The sequence below is a fragment of the Spermophilus citellus genome, assembly GCF_964194105.1.
Source record: "Spermophilus citellus genome assembly, contig: SCAFFOLD_36, whole genome shotgun sequence".
NCBI lineage: Eukaryota > Metazoa > Chordata > Mammalia > Rodentia > Sciuridae > Spermophilus > Spermophilus citellus.
Window position 1 is genome coordinate 2,498,666 of NW_027673039.1, and position 16,877 is coordinate 2,515,542.

The following is a 16,877-nucleotide window of genomic DNA, read 5'->3' on the forward strand; positions in this document are numbered from 1 at the left end:
AGGTGAGCCAAGCAAGGGGCCCCTAGGTCAGACCTAACATGAAGAGACTCCTTGCTATGTCAAGGGCCATGGGAAACATGGTCAGGGGCTCATGGAACGGGCAGGCCCAGAGACCGAGCACACAGCATCAGGGTTAGGGAGTGCTGGGATGCAGTAGTGGCAGCATACAAGGCCAGAGGGCATGGAAAAGAAGGGAGGGGATCGCTCAGGGCTGGATTGGAGCAAGTCCATGTTAACTGCCAGACTTCAACGTTCAGGCAGTGAAGAGGACTCAGGGGAGTGGCAGGGCTGTTTCCCATAGGGGGCATTCAGGGCACTGAGTCGAGCCAATTCCGCTTATTTGTCCCAGGTGAGTAGATCCTCAATGAGGGACCTGGACCAAAGGAGAGGCCAAAGAGGGTACTGTGAGAGAATATCTGGTATGTGGAAGTGGTGGGCAGGTCAGACTGCCAGGACCCATTGGAGCAGCATAGGCTAGGGAGAAGCAGGAGGAGAGGAAGTTCTGTGCAGTGCCAGGATACCACAGCATGAGGGGATCAGAGCGAAGGTGAGGAGGGGCCAGCAAGAGGGGCCTGAAACCAAGGGACAGGTAAAGGGGTCCTGAAAATGGGTAGCTAGGGTCTCAAGCAATGTGCTGGATCCTGTAATGGAGAGCCAAATGCTAGCACCTGGGCCTGGGTGAATGAAAAGAAACATGGAGGGGGAAGAGCGAGAGGGGCCAAAGTTGACTGGGTAGCACAGAAGGAGAAGGGCCCAAGGCAGTTCCACTGCAGGGTGTCAGGGGTAAGGAGCAGGGCCCAGGGTGAGGGAGGCCAAAGGCTCCAGGCACAGGGCAGGGCTACCTTTTCCAAAGGGAGCCCCCAGGGCCAAGAGAACTGGTCAAGTCTCCTGGCCCCGGGGGTGAGCATCCTGGAAAGGGGATCAGGAAAGCGGGCATGGCAGAGACAGAAAGGACAGGAGGGCACAGACTGAAGGGCCGCAGGAAGAGGGTGGGTGGTGTGGGGCCCACGACCTCATCAAGGAGCCGAGGCAGGGGAACTATAGGAGGGCCCAGGCCAGGGGAGAGCAGGGAATGCTGGCACTGGAAGGTGGGCCTGCACTAGGGTTCTGTAGTACAGGGAAGCCAAGGAGAGCAGGGAAGCGGCCCCAGTGAAGGGCCTTTAGACAATGCCAAGAAAAGCAGTGAACAAGAAGGGCCACCAGAGGCTCAAGGCAGGAGTAAGGCCACGGAACTGAGAGCCAATTGCCAGGGCTTAAGCAGGGGTATCAGGACAGTGAACAAGATTTGGAAGGGAAGGAAGGGGATACAGCAGTGGGTAGTCAAGCTCCAGGCCTACGGCCACCTCCAGTTTTCAGGGTTCCTGGTGCAGGACCAAGCACTCAGGGAGAAAATGGGGCCCAAGCAAGGGACAGGGCATTGTTTCCCATTAGGTGTGCTGGATCAGATAAGAATCTATGGCCAGTGTCCCAGCAAAGGAGTCCATGAACAGGAAAATGGCTGGAAGGAGGGTGAAGGGAGGACACAGCAGAGGGTCGGGGTGGGTGCCCACAGGAGCAAACACAGGACCCAAGCCAGTTGCCCAGCCAAGGGACCCACCCAATCAATAGTGATGTGGGACCCAAGGAGCAGATGAACAAGTGCCAGAAAAAAGCAACAGGTGAAGGGGAGGAAAGGGTTGCATGAGGACCAGGAAAAGACAAGGGGCACCTAGGGGAGACCACTGGTAGGCCCAAGCTAGTGGCCCCCAGTTCAGACACAACACAAAGAGACTGCTTTATTTGCCAAGGGCCATGAGGAACATAGTCAGGGGCTCAGGTGAATGCCCAGGCCCAGCGACTGGAGAGCAAAGGATCAGGATTACGGAGGGCTTGGTTACTGTAGGGGCAGCATGCAAGGCCAGAAGGCATGGAAGGGAAAGGAGGGGATAGCTCAGGGCTGGGTTGGATCAAGTCCATGTTAACTTGCAGGCCTCCAGGTTCACACAAGTGAACAGGCCTCAGGCAAGTGGCAAGGTTGTGTTTCCCATAGGGAGCATTCAAGGCCAGAGGAGAGAAAATTTTCTCCTCTGCCACAGGTAAGGAGATCCTCAGAGAGGGACCTGGACCAAAGGAGGGGCCGAAGAAGGTTCTGTGAGGCGAAACCTGGTATGTGGAAGTTGGGGGGGGGGTGTCTGGCTGCCAGGACCCATTCGAGCAGCATAGGCTAGGGAGAAGCAAGGGGAGCAGTAGGTCTGGGCAGTGCCAGTATACCACAGCCTGAGGGAATCAGAGGGGAGGCACAGGAACCAGCCAGTAAATGGGGATTGAAATCAAGGGACAGGGACTGGGTCCTTGAGACAGGCAGCCAGGGGCTCAAGAATGGAGCCTGGCCCATTAATGGAAAGCCAAGTGCTTGCACCTGGGCCTGGGTGAATGAAAAAGGACATGGTTGTCTGAGGGAGCTCTTATAACTCTGAAGCCTGTGTAGATTGGACTGGCTCCTCCAGGAAAGAGACCCCTCCCACTTTGCTGTGCAGGCTACATTGCATTCTGCCTTAGCCCATATAGAGGGGCCTCACCTGTACATTCATGAGATCCCTTCCACCTTGGTGCCCAGTTGCGGGGCAAAGTCACGTACAGCTACAGCCAGGATATCAGGGACTCTCTCCTCCAAGTAGGATATGACTTTCACCTGGGTGTCAGGGGGAGATCATATCTGGGTGTAGCCAGAGTAGCAGGGACTTGCTTCTCTAAGCACAAGACTCCTCACAGTTGCGTTTGTACAGCTGACCCTAACCCTAACCCTGTACAGCTGCAGCCAGGGTTTCAGGGACTCACCCCTCCAGGAGGGAAACCCCTTTCACCTGGGTGTCGGGGGAACTTGTATACCTCTGCAGGCAGGGTAGAGGGGACTCAGCCTCCAGGCAGGAGACATCTCCCAACTAGGTTTTTTTGGGAGCTAATACACTGCCCCAAACAGGGTAGAGGGGACTCATGCCTCCAGGCGGGAAATCCCTCCCACCTGATTGTTGCGGGGATCTTGTATACTGCTGCAGCGAGGCTAGAGGGGACTCACCTCTCCAGGCAAAGACCCTTCCAACCAGGGTGTCAAGGGGAGCTCATATACCAGTGCAGCCAGGTTAGAGGGCACTCTCCCTGCCAAGCTGGAAACCCCTACCACCTGGGTGCCTGGGCCGGGGCTCTTATACTGCCTATTCAGGGTAGCATGATCTTGCCACTCCAGGCGAGAGACCCCTCCCACCTGGGTGTTAGGGGAGCTCCTATAGCACTGCAGCCAGATTAGAGGAGCCTTGAATCTCCAGTCGGGAAACCCCCCCCCCCACCAAGGTGACTGGGGGAGCTCCTATACCTTCCAGCCAGGTTAGAGGGGACTTGCTCCTCTAGTTGGGAGACGCCTCCCATGTAAGTGTCCTTGGAGCTCTTATATGGCACCAGCCAAATTAGAGGTGACTGGCCCCTGTTAGTGGGAGACCCCTCCAACCTGGTTGTAAGAGTCTTGTATAACTTGTATGCCACCAAAGCCAGGATAGAGGGGACTCGCCCCTCCAGGCGGGATACCCCACCCAACTGAGTGTCTTGGGAAGCTTGTATACCTGCACAACAAGGGTAGAGGGCATTCCCTGCTCTAAGCGGGATACCCTTCCTACCAGGGTGTCAGGGATACTCTTATCCTGCCACAGCCCTGGTATAGGGGAATCACCTTTCCAGGCAAATACCCCTCCCACCTGGGTTTCAGGGGGAGTCTTATACTGCCACAGCCAGAGTAGAGAGGATGTGCCCCTCCAGGCAGGAGACCCCTTCCACCTGATTTTCATGGCTTTACTTATACTGCCATAGGCAGGGTAGAGGGGTCTCACACTTGAGATAGTAGACCCCTCCCACCTGGATGTCAGGAGGAGCACTTATACCCCCGCAGCCAGTGTAGAGGAGACTTGCCCCTCCATTCGGGTGACCAAATATCCTGGGTGTTTGGGAAGCTCCTATGTAGCCAGAGCCAAGGGAGTGGGGACTCGACCCTCCAGGTGGAAGATCCCTTTAACCAGATTGTCAGGGGAGTTCATATACTGGCATATCAGGGTAGAGGGGACTTGCAACTGGAGGCAGGAGAGGACTCCCACCTGAGTGGATGGGGGACCTCCTATACCACTGCATCCAGGGTAGAGGGGACTCGCATCTCCAGTCCATAGACTCTCCCACTGGGTTTCAGGGAAAGATCCTTTACCAGCGCAGCTAGGGTAGAGGGGACTCACTCCTCCAGGAGAGAGACACCTCTCTCCTGGGTGTCAGGGAAAGCAAGTAAACTACTGCAGCCAGGGTAGAGGGTACTCACCCCTTCAGGCGGAGACTCCTCTGATCTGCGTATGGGGGGGAGCTCATATAACACAGCATCCAGAATACAAGGGACTCACCCCACCAAGCAGAAGACCCCTCCCCACAGGTGTGGCGGGGAGCTCCTATATCTCCAAAGCAAGGGTGGAGGGGACATGCCCCTCCAGTCCGGAGACATCTAAAACCTGGATGTCAGTGGGAGCTCCTATACCACCACAGGAAATGTCCAGGGGAATCTACCCACATGGTGGGAGACTCCTCCCAAATGGGTGTCAGGAGAGCTCCTGTACTGCAGGAGCCAGGGTAGAGAGGATTCACCCCTTAAGGCGGAAGACCTCTTCAACCTGGGTGTTTCAGGGTAGAGGCGACTTGCCCCTGCAGACGAGAGACCTCTCCCACCATCAAGACAACTACCACTTGAGAATGGGGATAACTCTTATACCACCTTTTCCCGGGTAGAGGGGACTCGCCCCTCCAGGAGGGAGACCCCATAAGCTGGGTTTTGGGGAGCTCCTATACCACCAGAGCCAGGGGAGACGGGACTCGACCCTACAGGTGGAATATCCCATCCACCTGGTTGCAGGGGACTTCATATACTCCCACAAGCAGGGTAGAGTGGACTCTCCACTGGAGGCAGGAGACTCCTCCCACCTGGGTGTACAGGGAACCACCATACCACTGCAGCCAGGATAGAGGGGACTCGCCTCTCCAGGCTGGAGATGCTCCCACCTGGGTGTCAGGGGGAGATCCTTTACCGCCGCACCTAGTGTTGAGGGGTCTCGCCCCACCAGGTGAGAGACCCATCAAACTCGAGTGTCTAGCACAGCCAGGGTAGAGGGAATTCAACCCTCTAGGTGGGAGACCCCTCCCACCTGGGTGTCAGCAGGGTAGAGGGGACTCTAGCCTCCTGTCTGGAAACTTCTCCCAATTGGGTGTCAGGGGAGCTCCTATACTGCAGCAGAGAGAGTAGAGAGGATTCCCAGCTCTAGGTGGGAGAGCCCTCCCACCTGGGTGTCAGGGGGATTTCCAATACAGCTACAGCCAAGTAAGAGCTGACTTTCCCTTCCAGTAGCGGGACCCCTCCCAGCTCTGTGTCTGGGTGAGCTCCTATACCTCCGCAGCCCTGGTAATGGGGGCTCACCCCTCCAATCAGGAAACTGCTCCCTCCTGGGTTACCTGCAGAGCTTGATTACTTCATCAGCCAGTGTAGAGCGGACTCACCCTACAGGGGGGAGACCCATATCCCCTGGGTGTCGTGGGGAACCCCTATACTGCAATAGCCAGTACACCCCTGCAGGCGGCAGAACCCTCCAACCTGGGTGTACTGTGAGCTCTTATATGGCAAGAACTAAAGTAGAGGTGACTCAACTTCCAGGCGGGATACCCCTCCCACTTTTGTGTCTGGAAGGGCTTGTATACAGCCACAGACAGAGTAATGGGGACTCACTGCTCGAGGCGGGAGACCCCTAACACCTGGGTGTCTGCAGGAGCTCAGATACCCCACAGCCCTTTTAGAGGGGACTCTTCCCTAGAGGCAGAAGATCCCTTACACCTGGGTGTCAGGTGGATCTCATATACCCCAGCAGCCAGGGTAGAGGCAACTCACAAATATGTGCGACAGACACCTCCCACTTGGGAATGGAGGTAACTTCTATACCACCTTAGCCAGGGTAGAGGGGACACACCCCTTCAAGTGAAAGACCCATCCCACAGGGTGTCTGCCGGGGTGGGGGATCATATACAGCTGCAGCTGGGATAGCAGCTACTCGCCCTTCCAGGTAGGAGACCCCACCCTACTGATGGTAGGAGAGGGCTCTTATATCTCCACAGCCAGGGTGAGCAGAATCGCCCCTTTAGGAGGGAGACACTCCCACCTGGGTATCACAGGGAACTTGTTTACCACCTGGGCCAGGATAGAGGAGACTTGCCCATCCATGAGAGAGACCCCTCCAACCTGGCTTTCAGCAGGAACTTATATACCACCATAGCCAGGGTAAAAAGTACTTTCCCCTTCTGGTGGAGACCCCACCCACCAGGGTGTCAGGTTGTAAGGGGGTACTTATATATCATCACAGCCAAGATAGAGGGGACTCACCCCTCCATGCGGAGATGCCTCCACCTGGGTGTCTCAGGGAGTTTGTATACATTCGCAGCCAGGGTAGAGGGGACTCCCCCTTCCAAGCGGAAGACCCCTCCCACCTGAGTGTCAGGGAGAGTTCCTACACCCCTGCAGCCACGGTAGAGAGGACTTCCCCTTCCACTTGGGAGACTCATCACACCTAGATGTCTGCGTGAGCTCCTATAAGTCTACAGCCAGGATAGAGGGGATTACCCCCTCCAATCAGGAGACTACTCCCACCTGGGTGTCCTGGGGAGCTTGATTACTGCAGCAGCGAGGGTAGAGGGGACTTGCCCCTACAGGCAGGAGACCCCTCCCACCTGGGTGTCCAGGAGAGCTCCTATACTGCCACAGCCAGCGTAGAAGGAACACTCTCCTTCAGGCAGAAGCCCCCCATCACCTGGTTGTAATGGGAGCTCTTATATGGCAAGAGCTAAACTAAAGTAGACTCGCTACTCCAGTCGAGAGACCCCTTCCAACCTGTGTGTCAGGGGGAGCTTTTCTACTTCCAAAGCCAGGGTAGAGGGGAATTGCCCCTCCAGGTGTGAGACCTCTCCCGCATGGGATGTGGGGGGGGGGGAATCTAATAACGCCAAAGCCAGGGTAGAGGGGACTCCCACCTGGATTTCAGGGGGAGTTTTTATACCGCTGTAGCCTGGGTAGAGGGGACTCGCCCCTCCAGGAGGGAGACCCCTTTCACTTGGGTGTCCTGGGAATCTCCTGTACCACTGAAGATAGGGTAGGGGGGACTCGCACCACTAGGAGGGAGACCTCTCCCACCTGGGTGTCAGAGGGAGTTCCTATACCTCTGCAGCCAGGGTAGAGCAGACTTCTTAACCTTCCAGTTGGGAGACCCCTCCTATATGGGTGTCTGGGTGAGCTCCTATACCTCTGCAGCCAGGGTAGAAGGGACTCACCCCTCCAATCAGGAGACCCCTCACACATGGGTCTCCCTGGAGGCTTGATTACTGCAACAGCCAGGGTAGAGGGGACGTGCCCCTACAGGTGGGAGATCCCTCCCACCTGGGTTTCAGTGGGACCACTTCTACCCCTGCAGCCAGGGTGGAGCAGACCTGCCCTTCCAGTCGGGATACCCCTCCACATGGGTGTCTAGGTGAGCTCCTATAGCACTGCAGCCGGAGTAGAGGGGACTCCCCCTTCCAATCGGGAGACTCCTCCCACCTGGGTGTCAGGCGGAGCTCCTATACTGCCACCGCCAAGTTAGAGGAAACACACCCCTGCAGGCCGAAGCCCCCTGCCACGTGGTGTACTGGGAGCTCTTATGTAGCAATAGCTAAAGTAGAGGGGACTCGACCTTCCAGGACGGATACCCCTTCCACCTGGGTGGCGGGGGAGCTTGTATACTGCCAAAACCAGGATAGAGGGGACTCACCCATCCATGCAGAAGACGACTCCCACCTGTTTAGGGAGGCCCTGGAATAACGCCTTAGCAGTGTAGAAAAGACTTGCCCCTCCAAGCGGAGGACTCCTCCCACCTCGTTGTCTGGGGGAGCTTGTATACCTCCGCAGTCAGGGTAGAAGAGACTCATTGCTCCATCAGGAGACCCTTCCCACCTGTTGTCAGGGGATATCATATACCTCCACATCTAGGGTAGAGGGGACTTGCCCCTCCAGGCTGGAGACCCCTCCCACCTGGGACGTGGGGGAGATCCTTTATGCCATAGCCAGGATAGAGGGGACTCGCTGCTCCTGGCGGTATACTCCTCTCACCTGAGTTTCAGGGGGAGCTCCTATACCACTCCAGTAATGGTAGAGGGTACTCGCTTCTCCAAGATGGAGTCCTCTTCTACCGGGGTTTCTGGGGAGCACCTATATCGCTGAAGCCAGTCTAGATGGGACTCACACCACTAGGCAGGAGACCCCTTCCACCTGGATGTTAAGGGAGCTCTTTTACCACAGGAGCCATTGTAGAGGGGACTCACCCCTCAAGTCAGGAGACTTTATAACTTGTGTGTCACGGGGAGCTCCTATACTGCCATAGCCAGAGAAAGGGGACTCAACGCTCCAGGCTGAAGATCCTTTCCACCTGGTTGTCAGAGGAGTTCACATACTGCAAAAGCCAGGGTAGAGAGGACTCCCAACTCGAGGCAGGAGACCCCTCCCACCTGGTTGTAGGGGGGACTTCCTATACCACTGCAGCCAGTTAGAGGGGACTTGCCTCTCCAGGCGGGATACCCTCCCACCTAGGTGTCAGGGGGAGATGCTTTAATTCTGCAGCCAGGGTAGAGGGGATTCGCCCCTCCTGGCAAGAGACCCATCCATCCTGGGGGTCAGGGAAAGCTAGTGAACCATTGCAGCCAAGGTAGAGAGGACTCGCCCCTTCAGGAGGGATTCCCTTCCCATCTGGGAATGGGGGGGGTCTCCTATACCACAGCAGCCAATGTAGAAGGGATACGCCCCTCCAAGCAGGAGATCCCTCCAACCTAGGTTTCTGGGAGATCTGGTATACCCTCAGCCAGGGTAGAGGGGTCTAGCCCCTCCAGGTGAGAGACCTCTTCCACTTGAGTGTCTAGCGGAGGTCCTATACTGCTGAAGCCAGGGTAGAGGGGACATGCACCTCTAGGGGGGAGACCCCTCTCACCTGGGTGTCAGGGCGAGTTCCTATACTATTGCAGCCAGGCTAGAGAAGACTCGTTCTTCCAATTGGGAGACCCCTCCCACTTGGGTGTCTGGGTGACCTCCTATACCTCTGCAGCCAGGGTAGAGGGGAGTGGACCCTCCAATCTGGGATACCTTCCACCTGTGTGTCTGGAGGAGCTTGATTACTTCAGCAACCACGGTAGAGGGGACTCGCCCCTACAGGTGGGAGACCCTCCCCACCTGGATGTGTGTGGGGGCAGCTGATATAGTGCCACAGCCAGCATAGCAGGAATTCCGTGCTCCAAGCGGGAGACTCCTCCAAACTGGGTGGCTGGGGGAGCTTGTATACCTCAGCAGTCAGGGTAAAGGGGGCACACTATTCCAGTCTAGAGACCCTTCCTATCTGTGTGTCAGGAGGATCTTGTATACGACCGTAGCCAGGGTATAGCAGACTTGCCCATCCAGACGGGAGACCCTTCCCACCTGGATGTGTGGGGGGATCCTATACCACCACTGCCAGAGTAGAGGGGACTAGCCTTTCCAGGTGACAGACTCCTCCCACTTGTGTTTCAGAGGTAGCTCTTATACTGCTGCATCCAGGGTAGAGGGGACTCGCCCTCAACATGGAAGACCCCTCCCATCTCTGTGTTGGGGGGAGCTCATATACTGCCACAGGCTGGGTAGAGGGAACTCGACCCTCCAGAAGGGGGACCCCTTCCACCTGGATGTCCTGGGGAGCTCCTATACCACTGCAGTAGGTTAGAGGGGATTTTAGCCTCCTGGTGGGAGACTCTTCCCACCTGGGTGTCAGAGGGAGTTCCAGTCCAGAGACCCCTCGCACCTGAGTGTGTGGGTGAGCTCCTATACCTCTGCAGACAGGGTAGAGGGGACCTGCCCCTCCAGACGAGAGACTCATCCAACTTGGGTGTTAGGGAAAGCTAGTAAACACTGCAGCCAGGGTAGAGGGGGCTCACCCCTTCAGGTGAGAGACCCCTCCCATCTGGTATGGGGAGGAACTCCTATACCATAGCAGCCAGAATAGAGGGGATTTGCTCCTCCAAGCAGAAGGACCCTCCCACCTGTGTGTCTGCATGAGCTCCTACACCTCCGACGCCAGGCTAGAGGGAATTTTCCCCTCCAGGTGGAAGACCCCTCCCACTTGTATGTCGGGGGTAAGGTGATACCACTGCAGCCAGGGTAGAGTGGACTTGCCCATCCAGGCTGGAGACCCGTTCCAACTGGGTGTCAAGGAAATCTAGTGTACCAAGGCAGCCAGGGTAGAGAGGACTCGCCCCTTCAGGCAGAAGACCCTCCCATCTGAGTATGGGAAGGAGCTTCTATACTGCCACAGCCAGGGTAGAGTAGACTCTTTCCTCCTTTCGGGAGACCCCTCCCACCTGGGTGTCTGGGGTAGCTTGTACACCTCCTCAGCCAGGGTAGAGTGGACTCGCCCCTGCAGGCGAGATTCCCCTCCCAACTGGGTGTATGGTGAGCTCCATTACTGCTGCAGCAAGGTTATAGGGGAATCACCCTAAAAGCGAGAGACCCCTCCCTGGGTGTCTAAGGGAACTCATACACATCTGTAGCCAGGGTTGAGGGGACTTGCCCCTTCAGGCCTCAAACCCCTCTCACCTGGGTGACTGGGGGAATTCATACTTACACAGCCAGGGTAGAGGGGACTCGCCTCTCCAGGCTGGTTATCATAGCACTTGGGTGTCTGGGGTTGCTTATTATGGCTGCAGCCAGTGTACAGGGGATTAGACCCTCCAGGCAGGAGATGGCTCTAACCTGGGTGTTGGAGGGGAGCTCCTATTCTGCCTCAGCCAGGGTAGAGGTGACTTGCACTCCAGGCGGAAGACTCATCCAACCTGGGTGTCAGGGGGAGCTCTTACACTGCCACAGCCAAGGTAGAGGGAACTCGCTCCCTTAGGTGGTAGACCCATCTCACCTGGGTTTCAGAGGGAGCACTTATACTGAGTCAGACAGGATAGAGGGGACTCACCCCTCCAGTCGGTAGACTCCTCCCACCTGTGTGTCAGGGGAGCTGCTATACCACAGCATCCAGGGTAGACGGGAATTCACTCTCCAGGCGAGAGACAACTCCCACCTGGATGTGTAGGGAAGGCTTCTATACCAACCTAGCCAGGGTAGAGGGGACTACCTGAGTGTTAGGGGAGCTCATATATTGCCACAGCAATGGAAGAGGGGACTTGCCACTCCAGGGGGAGACCTCTGCCACCTGGGTGTCAGGAGAGGTCTCATACAGCCTCAGCCATAGTAGAGGGGATTCGTCCCTTTAACTTGGGGACCCCTCTCATATTGGTGTCTGGGAGAGCATGTATTCTGCTGCAGCAAGGATACAGGGGACTCGCCCCTCCAGGCTGGAGACACCATCCCACCTGTGTTTAGAGGAGACCTTCTCTATCCCCACTGCCAGGGTACAGGTTACTCGCTTTTTCAGGCAGGAGAACCCTCCCGCCAAGGTGTCAAGGAAAGGTAGTTTTCCATTGCAGCCAGGGTAGAGGGGACTTTCCCCCTTCAGGCGGGAGACTCTTCTCATCTCGTCATGGGGGGGGGAGCTCCTACACTGTAGCTGCCTCAGTAGAGGGGACTCACCCCTCTATGCTGGCACCCCTCCCACCTGGGCACCTTAGGGAGCTTGTACACTCTGCTTCCAAGGTAGAGGGGACTCGCCCCTCTAGGCGGGCAACCACCCCCCACATTGGTGTCAGGGCGAGCTTGTATTTCACCTTAGCCAGGGTAGAGGGGACTCGCTGTCCCAGGTGGGATAACCCTCCCACCTGTGTGTGTGTGTGGGCGGGACGTTCTTATACAACTGCAGCAGGGTAGCAGGGACTGGCCCCTAAATGCGGGTGAACACTTTCACCTGGGTGTCAGGGGGAGCTCATATCCCGCCACAGCCAGGGTAGACGGGACTCACCCCTGCATGGGGGAGAGCCCTCACACCTGGGTGTCCCAAGAACCTTTATAAAGCACCAGCCAAAGTAGAGGGGACTCGCCCCTCCAAGCGAGAGACCCCTCTCAACTGGGTGTCGGCGGAGCTTGTCTTCCTCTGAAGCCAAGAGAGAAGGGACTTGCACAGCCAGTCGGAAGACCCCTCCAACCTGTGTTTTGGAGAAGCTTTTTTTTTTTTTAACATTTGAATCTAATGGGGTATGATTTCTCATTTTTCTGATTGTACAGGTTGCAGAGTCACATTGGTCATACAGTCACCTATATACATCCAGCAATAATAATTTCTATTTTATTCTGCTGCCCTTCCTATCCCCCCTCCCCCCCATTACTTCTCTCTACCCAATCTAATGTGACACACTTTTTTTTTTCTCCTCACAACATCATGCATGTATTCTGTATAATGATTGGGTCTCCTTCCATCTTCCATGCAATTCCCCTTCTCCCTTCTTTTCCCTCCCACCTTTCTTCCCTATTTAGTGGTAATCTTCTTCCTATGCTCTTCCTCCCTGTCCCATTTTGAGTCACCCCCCTCTTATATCAGAGAAGACATCTGGCATTTGGTTTTAGGGATTGGCTAACTTCAATTAGCATATCTTGCTCTAATGCCATCCATTTCCCTACAAATGCCATGAACTTGTTATTTTTTAGTGCTAAGTAATATTCCATTGCATATAAATGCCACATTTTTTCATCCACTCATCTATTGAAGGGCATCTAGGTTGGTTCCAAAGTCTAACTATTGTGAATTGTGCTGCTATAAACATTGATGTGGCTGTGTCCCTTTAGTATGGTCTTTTTAGGTCTTTTGGGTATGGTCCGAGAAGGGGAATAGCTGGGTCAAAAGGTGGTTCCTTTCCCAACTTTCCAAGGAATCTATATACTGCTTTACAAATTGGCTGCAACAATTTGGAGTCCCACCAGCAATGTATGAGTGTACCTTTTCCCTGACATCCTTGCAAGCACTTATTGTTGTTTGACCTCATAATGGCTTCCATTCTTATTGGAGTGAGATGGTATCTTAGAGTAGTTTTAATTTGTATTTCTCTGATTGCTAGAGGTGATGAGCATTTTTTCATGTATTGGTTGATTTTTTGTATATCCTCTTCTGAGAAGTGTCTGTTCAGGTCCTGGGCCCATTTGTTTATTGGGTTATTTGATTTTTTGTTGTTTAACTTTTTGAATTCTTTATATACTCTAGAGATTAGCGGTCTATCTGATGTTCGAGGGGTAAAAATTTGTTCCCAGAATGTAGGCTCCCTATTCATCTCACATATTATTTGTCTTGCTGAGAAAAAAAAATTTTTAGTTTGAATTCATCCCATTTGTTGATTGTTGGTTTTAACTCTTGTGCTATAGGTGTCTTATTAAGGAATTTGTGGCCTGCCCCCATGTAATGAAGATTAGGGCCAACTTTATCTTCTATTAGATGCAAAGTCTCTGGTTTGATTCTTAGCTCCTTGATCCATTTTGAGTTGACTTTTGTGCATAGTGAGATAAAGGGATTCAAGAGTAGCTTGTATACTGCCTTAGCCAGGGTGGAGGGGACTCTACCCTCCACTCATGAGACCCTCCCATCTGGGTAATGAGGTGGGAGATTGTGTACCTCTGCGACCAGGATAGTGGGGACTCGAACATTTAGAAGGGAGACCCCTCACACATGGTTGTCAGGGGAGCTCATATGCCACCTCTGGCAGGGTAGAGGGGACTCACCACTACAAGAGGGAGACACCACCCACCTGGGTGTACAGGGAAGCTTATATACTGTCACAGCCAGAGTAGAGGGGTATTCCCCCCCCCCAAGCACATGACCCCTCACACCTGGGTGTCAGGGGGAGCTCATATAACACCACAGCCAGGAGAGTGGGGACTCGCCCCTACAGGGTGGTGACCCTTCCCACCTGGGTGTTGGGGGAATCTCGAATAACTTCTCAGTCAGGATATATTGGACTTGCCCCTACAGGTGGGAGACCCCTCCCAGCTGGGTGTCATGAGAAGCACTTATACTGCCACAGCTAGGGTAGAGGGGTTTGCCTCTTTAGGCAGGTGACCCCTCCAAACTGTGTGATCCTGCCGCTGGAGACCCTCTCACCTGATTGGGGGGGGCTTGCATATAACGTTACCCAGTGCAGAGATGACTTTCCCCTCTAGGTGAAAGTCTCCTCCCACCTGGGTGTCTGGGAGAGCATGTATATAGCAGCAGCCAGTGTAGAGAGGACTCTCCCCTCCAATTGGAACACCCATCCCACTGGGGTGTCATGGGAGCTCCTTTACTGCCACAGGATTGGTAGAGTGGATTCTCCTCTCCAAGCCAGAGACCTCTCCCACCTAGGTGTAGGGTGGGGAGTCTCGTATATCACCCAAGCCAAGGTAGAAGGGACTCGCCCCTCTATGCGGGAGACCTATCCTTGGGTGTCTGGGGGAGCTCATATACCACTGCAGGCAGGTTAGAGTGGACTTGCCAATCCAGGTGGAGACCCCTCCCGCCTGAGTGTCGGGGGGAGCTCCTATACCGCAGCAACCATGATAAAGGTGCTCACCCCTCCAGGCAAGAGACCCCTCCCACCTGTGTATTGGGGAAGAGCTCTTATACCACTGCAGTCAGGGAAGTGGTGACTCACCCATCCATGCGGGTGACCCCTCCAACCTGGTGACCCCTCCAACCTGGCTTTCAGCGGGAACTTATATACCACCGCAGCCAGGGTAAAAAGAACTTTCCCCTTCTGGTGGGAGACCCCTCCCTCCAGGGTGTCAGGGGGAGCTGATATACTGCCACAGCCAAGAGAGAGGGGACTCATCCCTCCATGTGGGAGACACCTCCACCTGGGTGTCTGGGGGAGTTTGTATACCTCCCCAGCCAGGGTAGATGGGACTGACTGGCTGCTCCCCCTGGAGACCCCTCTCACCTGGGTTTTGGGAGAGCTCCTATACCACCACAGCCAGGGTAAATGAGACTCGCCCCTCCAGGTGGAAGAACCCTCCCACCTGGGTGTCAGGGGGAGTTCCTATACCGCTGCAGCCAGGGTAGAGAGGACTTTGCCCTTCCGCTCAGGAGACCCCTCACACTTGGATGTCTGCGTGAGCTCCTATACCTCGATAGCCAGGGTAGAACAGACTTGACCCTCCAGGCGGAAGACCCCTCCCACATGGGTGTCAGGGGGAGCTCCAGGGGTAGCAAGGGTAGAGGGGACTCCCCACTTCAAGCAGGAGACCCTCCCACCTGGGTTTCGAGGGGAGCTTGTATACCACCCCAGAAAAGATAGAGAGGTCTCCCCCAAAGGTGGGAGACTCTTCCCACATTGTGTCCTGGGGAGGGGGGATCGTATACAGCTGCAGGCAGGTAGCAGGGACTGGAAACATGAGCTGGAAGACCACTTTCACCTCCGTATCCGAGGGATTGCCTAGACTACAGCATCCAAGGTAGAGCGGACTCGCTCCTCCAGACAAGAGTCCCCTCCCACAAAATTGTCAGGGGGAGCTCAAATACTGCACCAGCCAGGAGAGAGGGGACACACTACTCCAGGTAGGAGACCACTCCCACCTGGGTATCAGGGAAAGCTAGTATATCACTGGAGCCAGGGAAAAGGGTACTTGCCCCTTCGGGCGGGAGACACCTCACATATGGGTATGGGGGGCTTGTATAACAAGGCAGCCAGGTTAGAGGTGACTCACCCCTCCAGGCAGAAGACCCCTCCAACCTGGGTGTTTGGGGGAGCTCCTATACCACCGCAGCCATGGTAGAGGGTACTTTCCTCTTTAGGCGGGAGATCCCTCTGACCTGTGTGTTGGGGAGAGCTCATATACCGCTGCAGCCAGGGAGGAGGGGACTCACCCCTCAAGGTGGGAGAACCCTCCCACCTGTGTGTTGGAGGAGCTCCTATACTGCCGCAAGCTGGGTAGACGGAACTCTCCTCCAGACTGGAGACTCCTTCCACCTGGGTGTCCTGGGGAGCTCCTATACTGCTGTAGCAGAGTCGATGGGACTCCACCCTCCTGGTGGGATACTCCTCCCAATTGGATAGTGGGAGGTGTCTCTGGCCTTGAGGAGCCCCTTCCCTCTACCCTGGATGCTGGGGTATATGAGCTCCACTTGACACCCAGGTAGGAGGGTTCTTTCACAAAGAGAAGTGAGCCACCTCTAATCTGGCTGTGGTGGTATACAGTTCCCCCAGACACCCAGGTGCGAGGGGTCTCCGGCATAAAGGGGTGAGTCTCCTTTATCCTGGCTGCTATGTTATAGGAGCTCCCCTGACACTGAGGCGGGAGGAGTCTTCAGCCTGGAAGGGGGAGTCCCTCATACATTTCCTGCAGCGTTATAGGAGCTCATCAGGACACCAATGTGAAAGAGGTCACCCACCTGGAGGGGAGAGTACCATCTACCCTTGCTGTGGTGGAGTATGAGCTCCCACAGACACCCAGATGGGATGGGTCCCTGCCTGGAGGGGCGAGTTCTATTTATCCCGGCTGTGGCAGCATATGAGCTCCCCTAACACCTAGGTGGGAGCAGTCATCCAAGTGGAGGGGCAAGTCCCCTCTACCTAGATATGGCGGTATATGAGCCTCCCCACCATACCCACGTAGGAGGGGTCTCCAATATAGAGAGGTGAGTTCCCTCTACCCTGGCTACTGTGGTATATGATCTCCCCTTGACACCCTGGTGGGAGGGGTCTCCCGCCTGGAGGGGCAAGAACCCTCTACCCTGGATGCTGTAGTATATGAGCTCCCCTGACACCCAGGTGGGAGGTGTCTCCCTCCTAGAGGTGCGAATCCCCTCTACCCTGGCTAAGGTGTTCTACAAGCTCTGAGCTACAGCCAGGTGGGAGGAGTCTCCTTCCTGGAGGGGGGAGTCCTCACT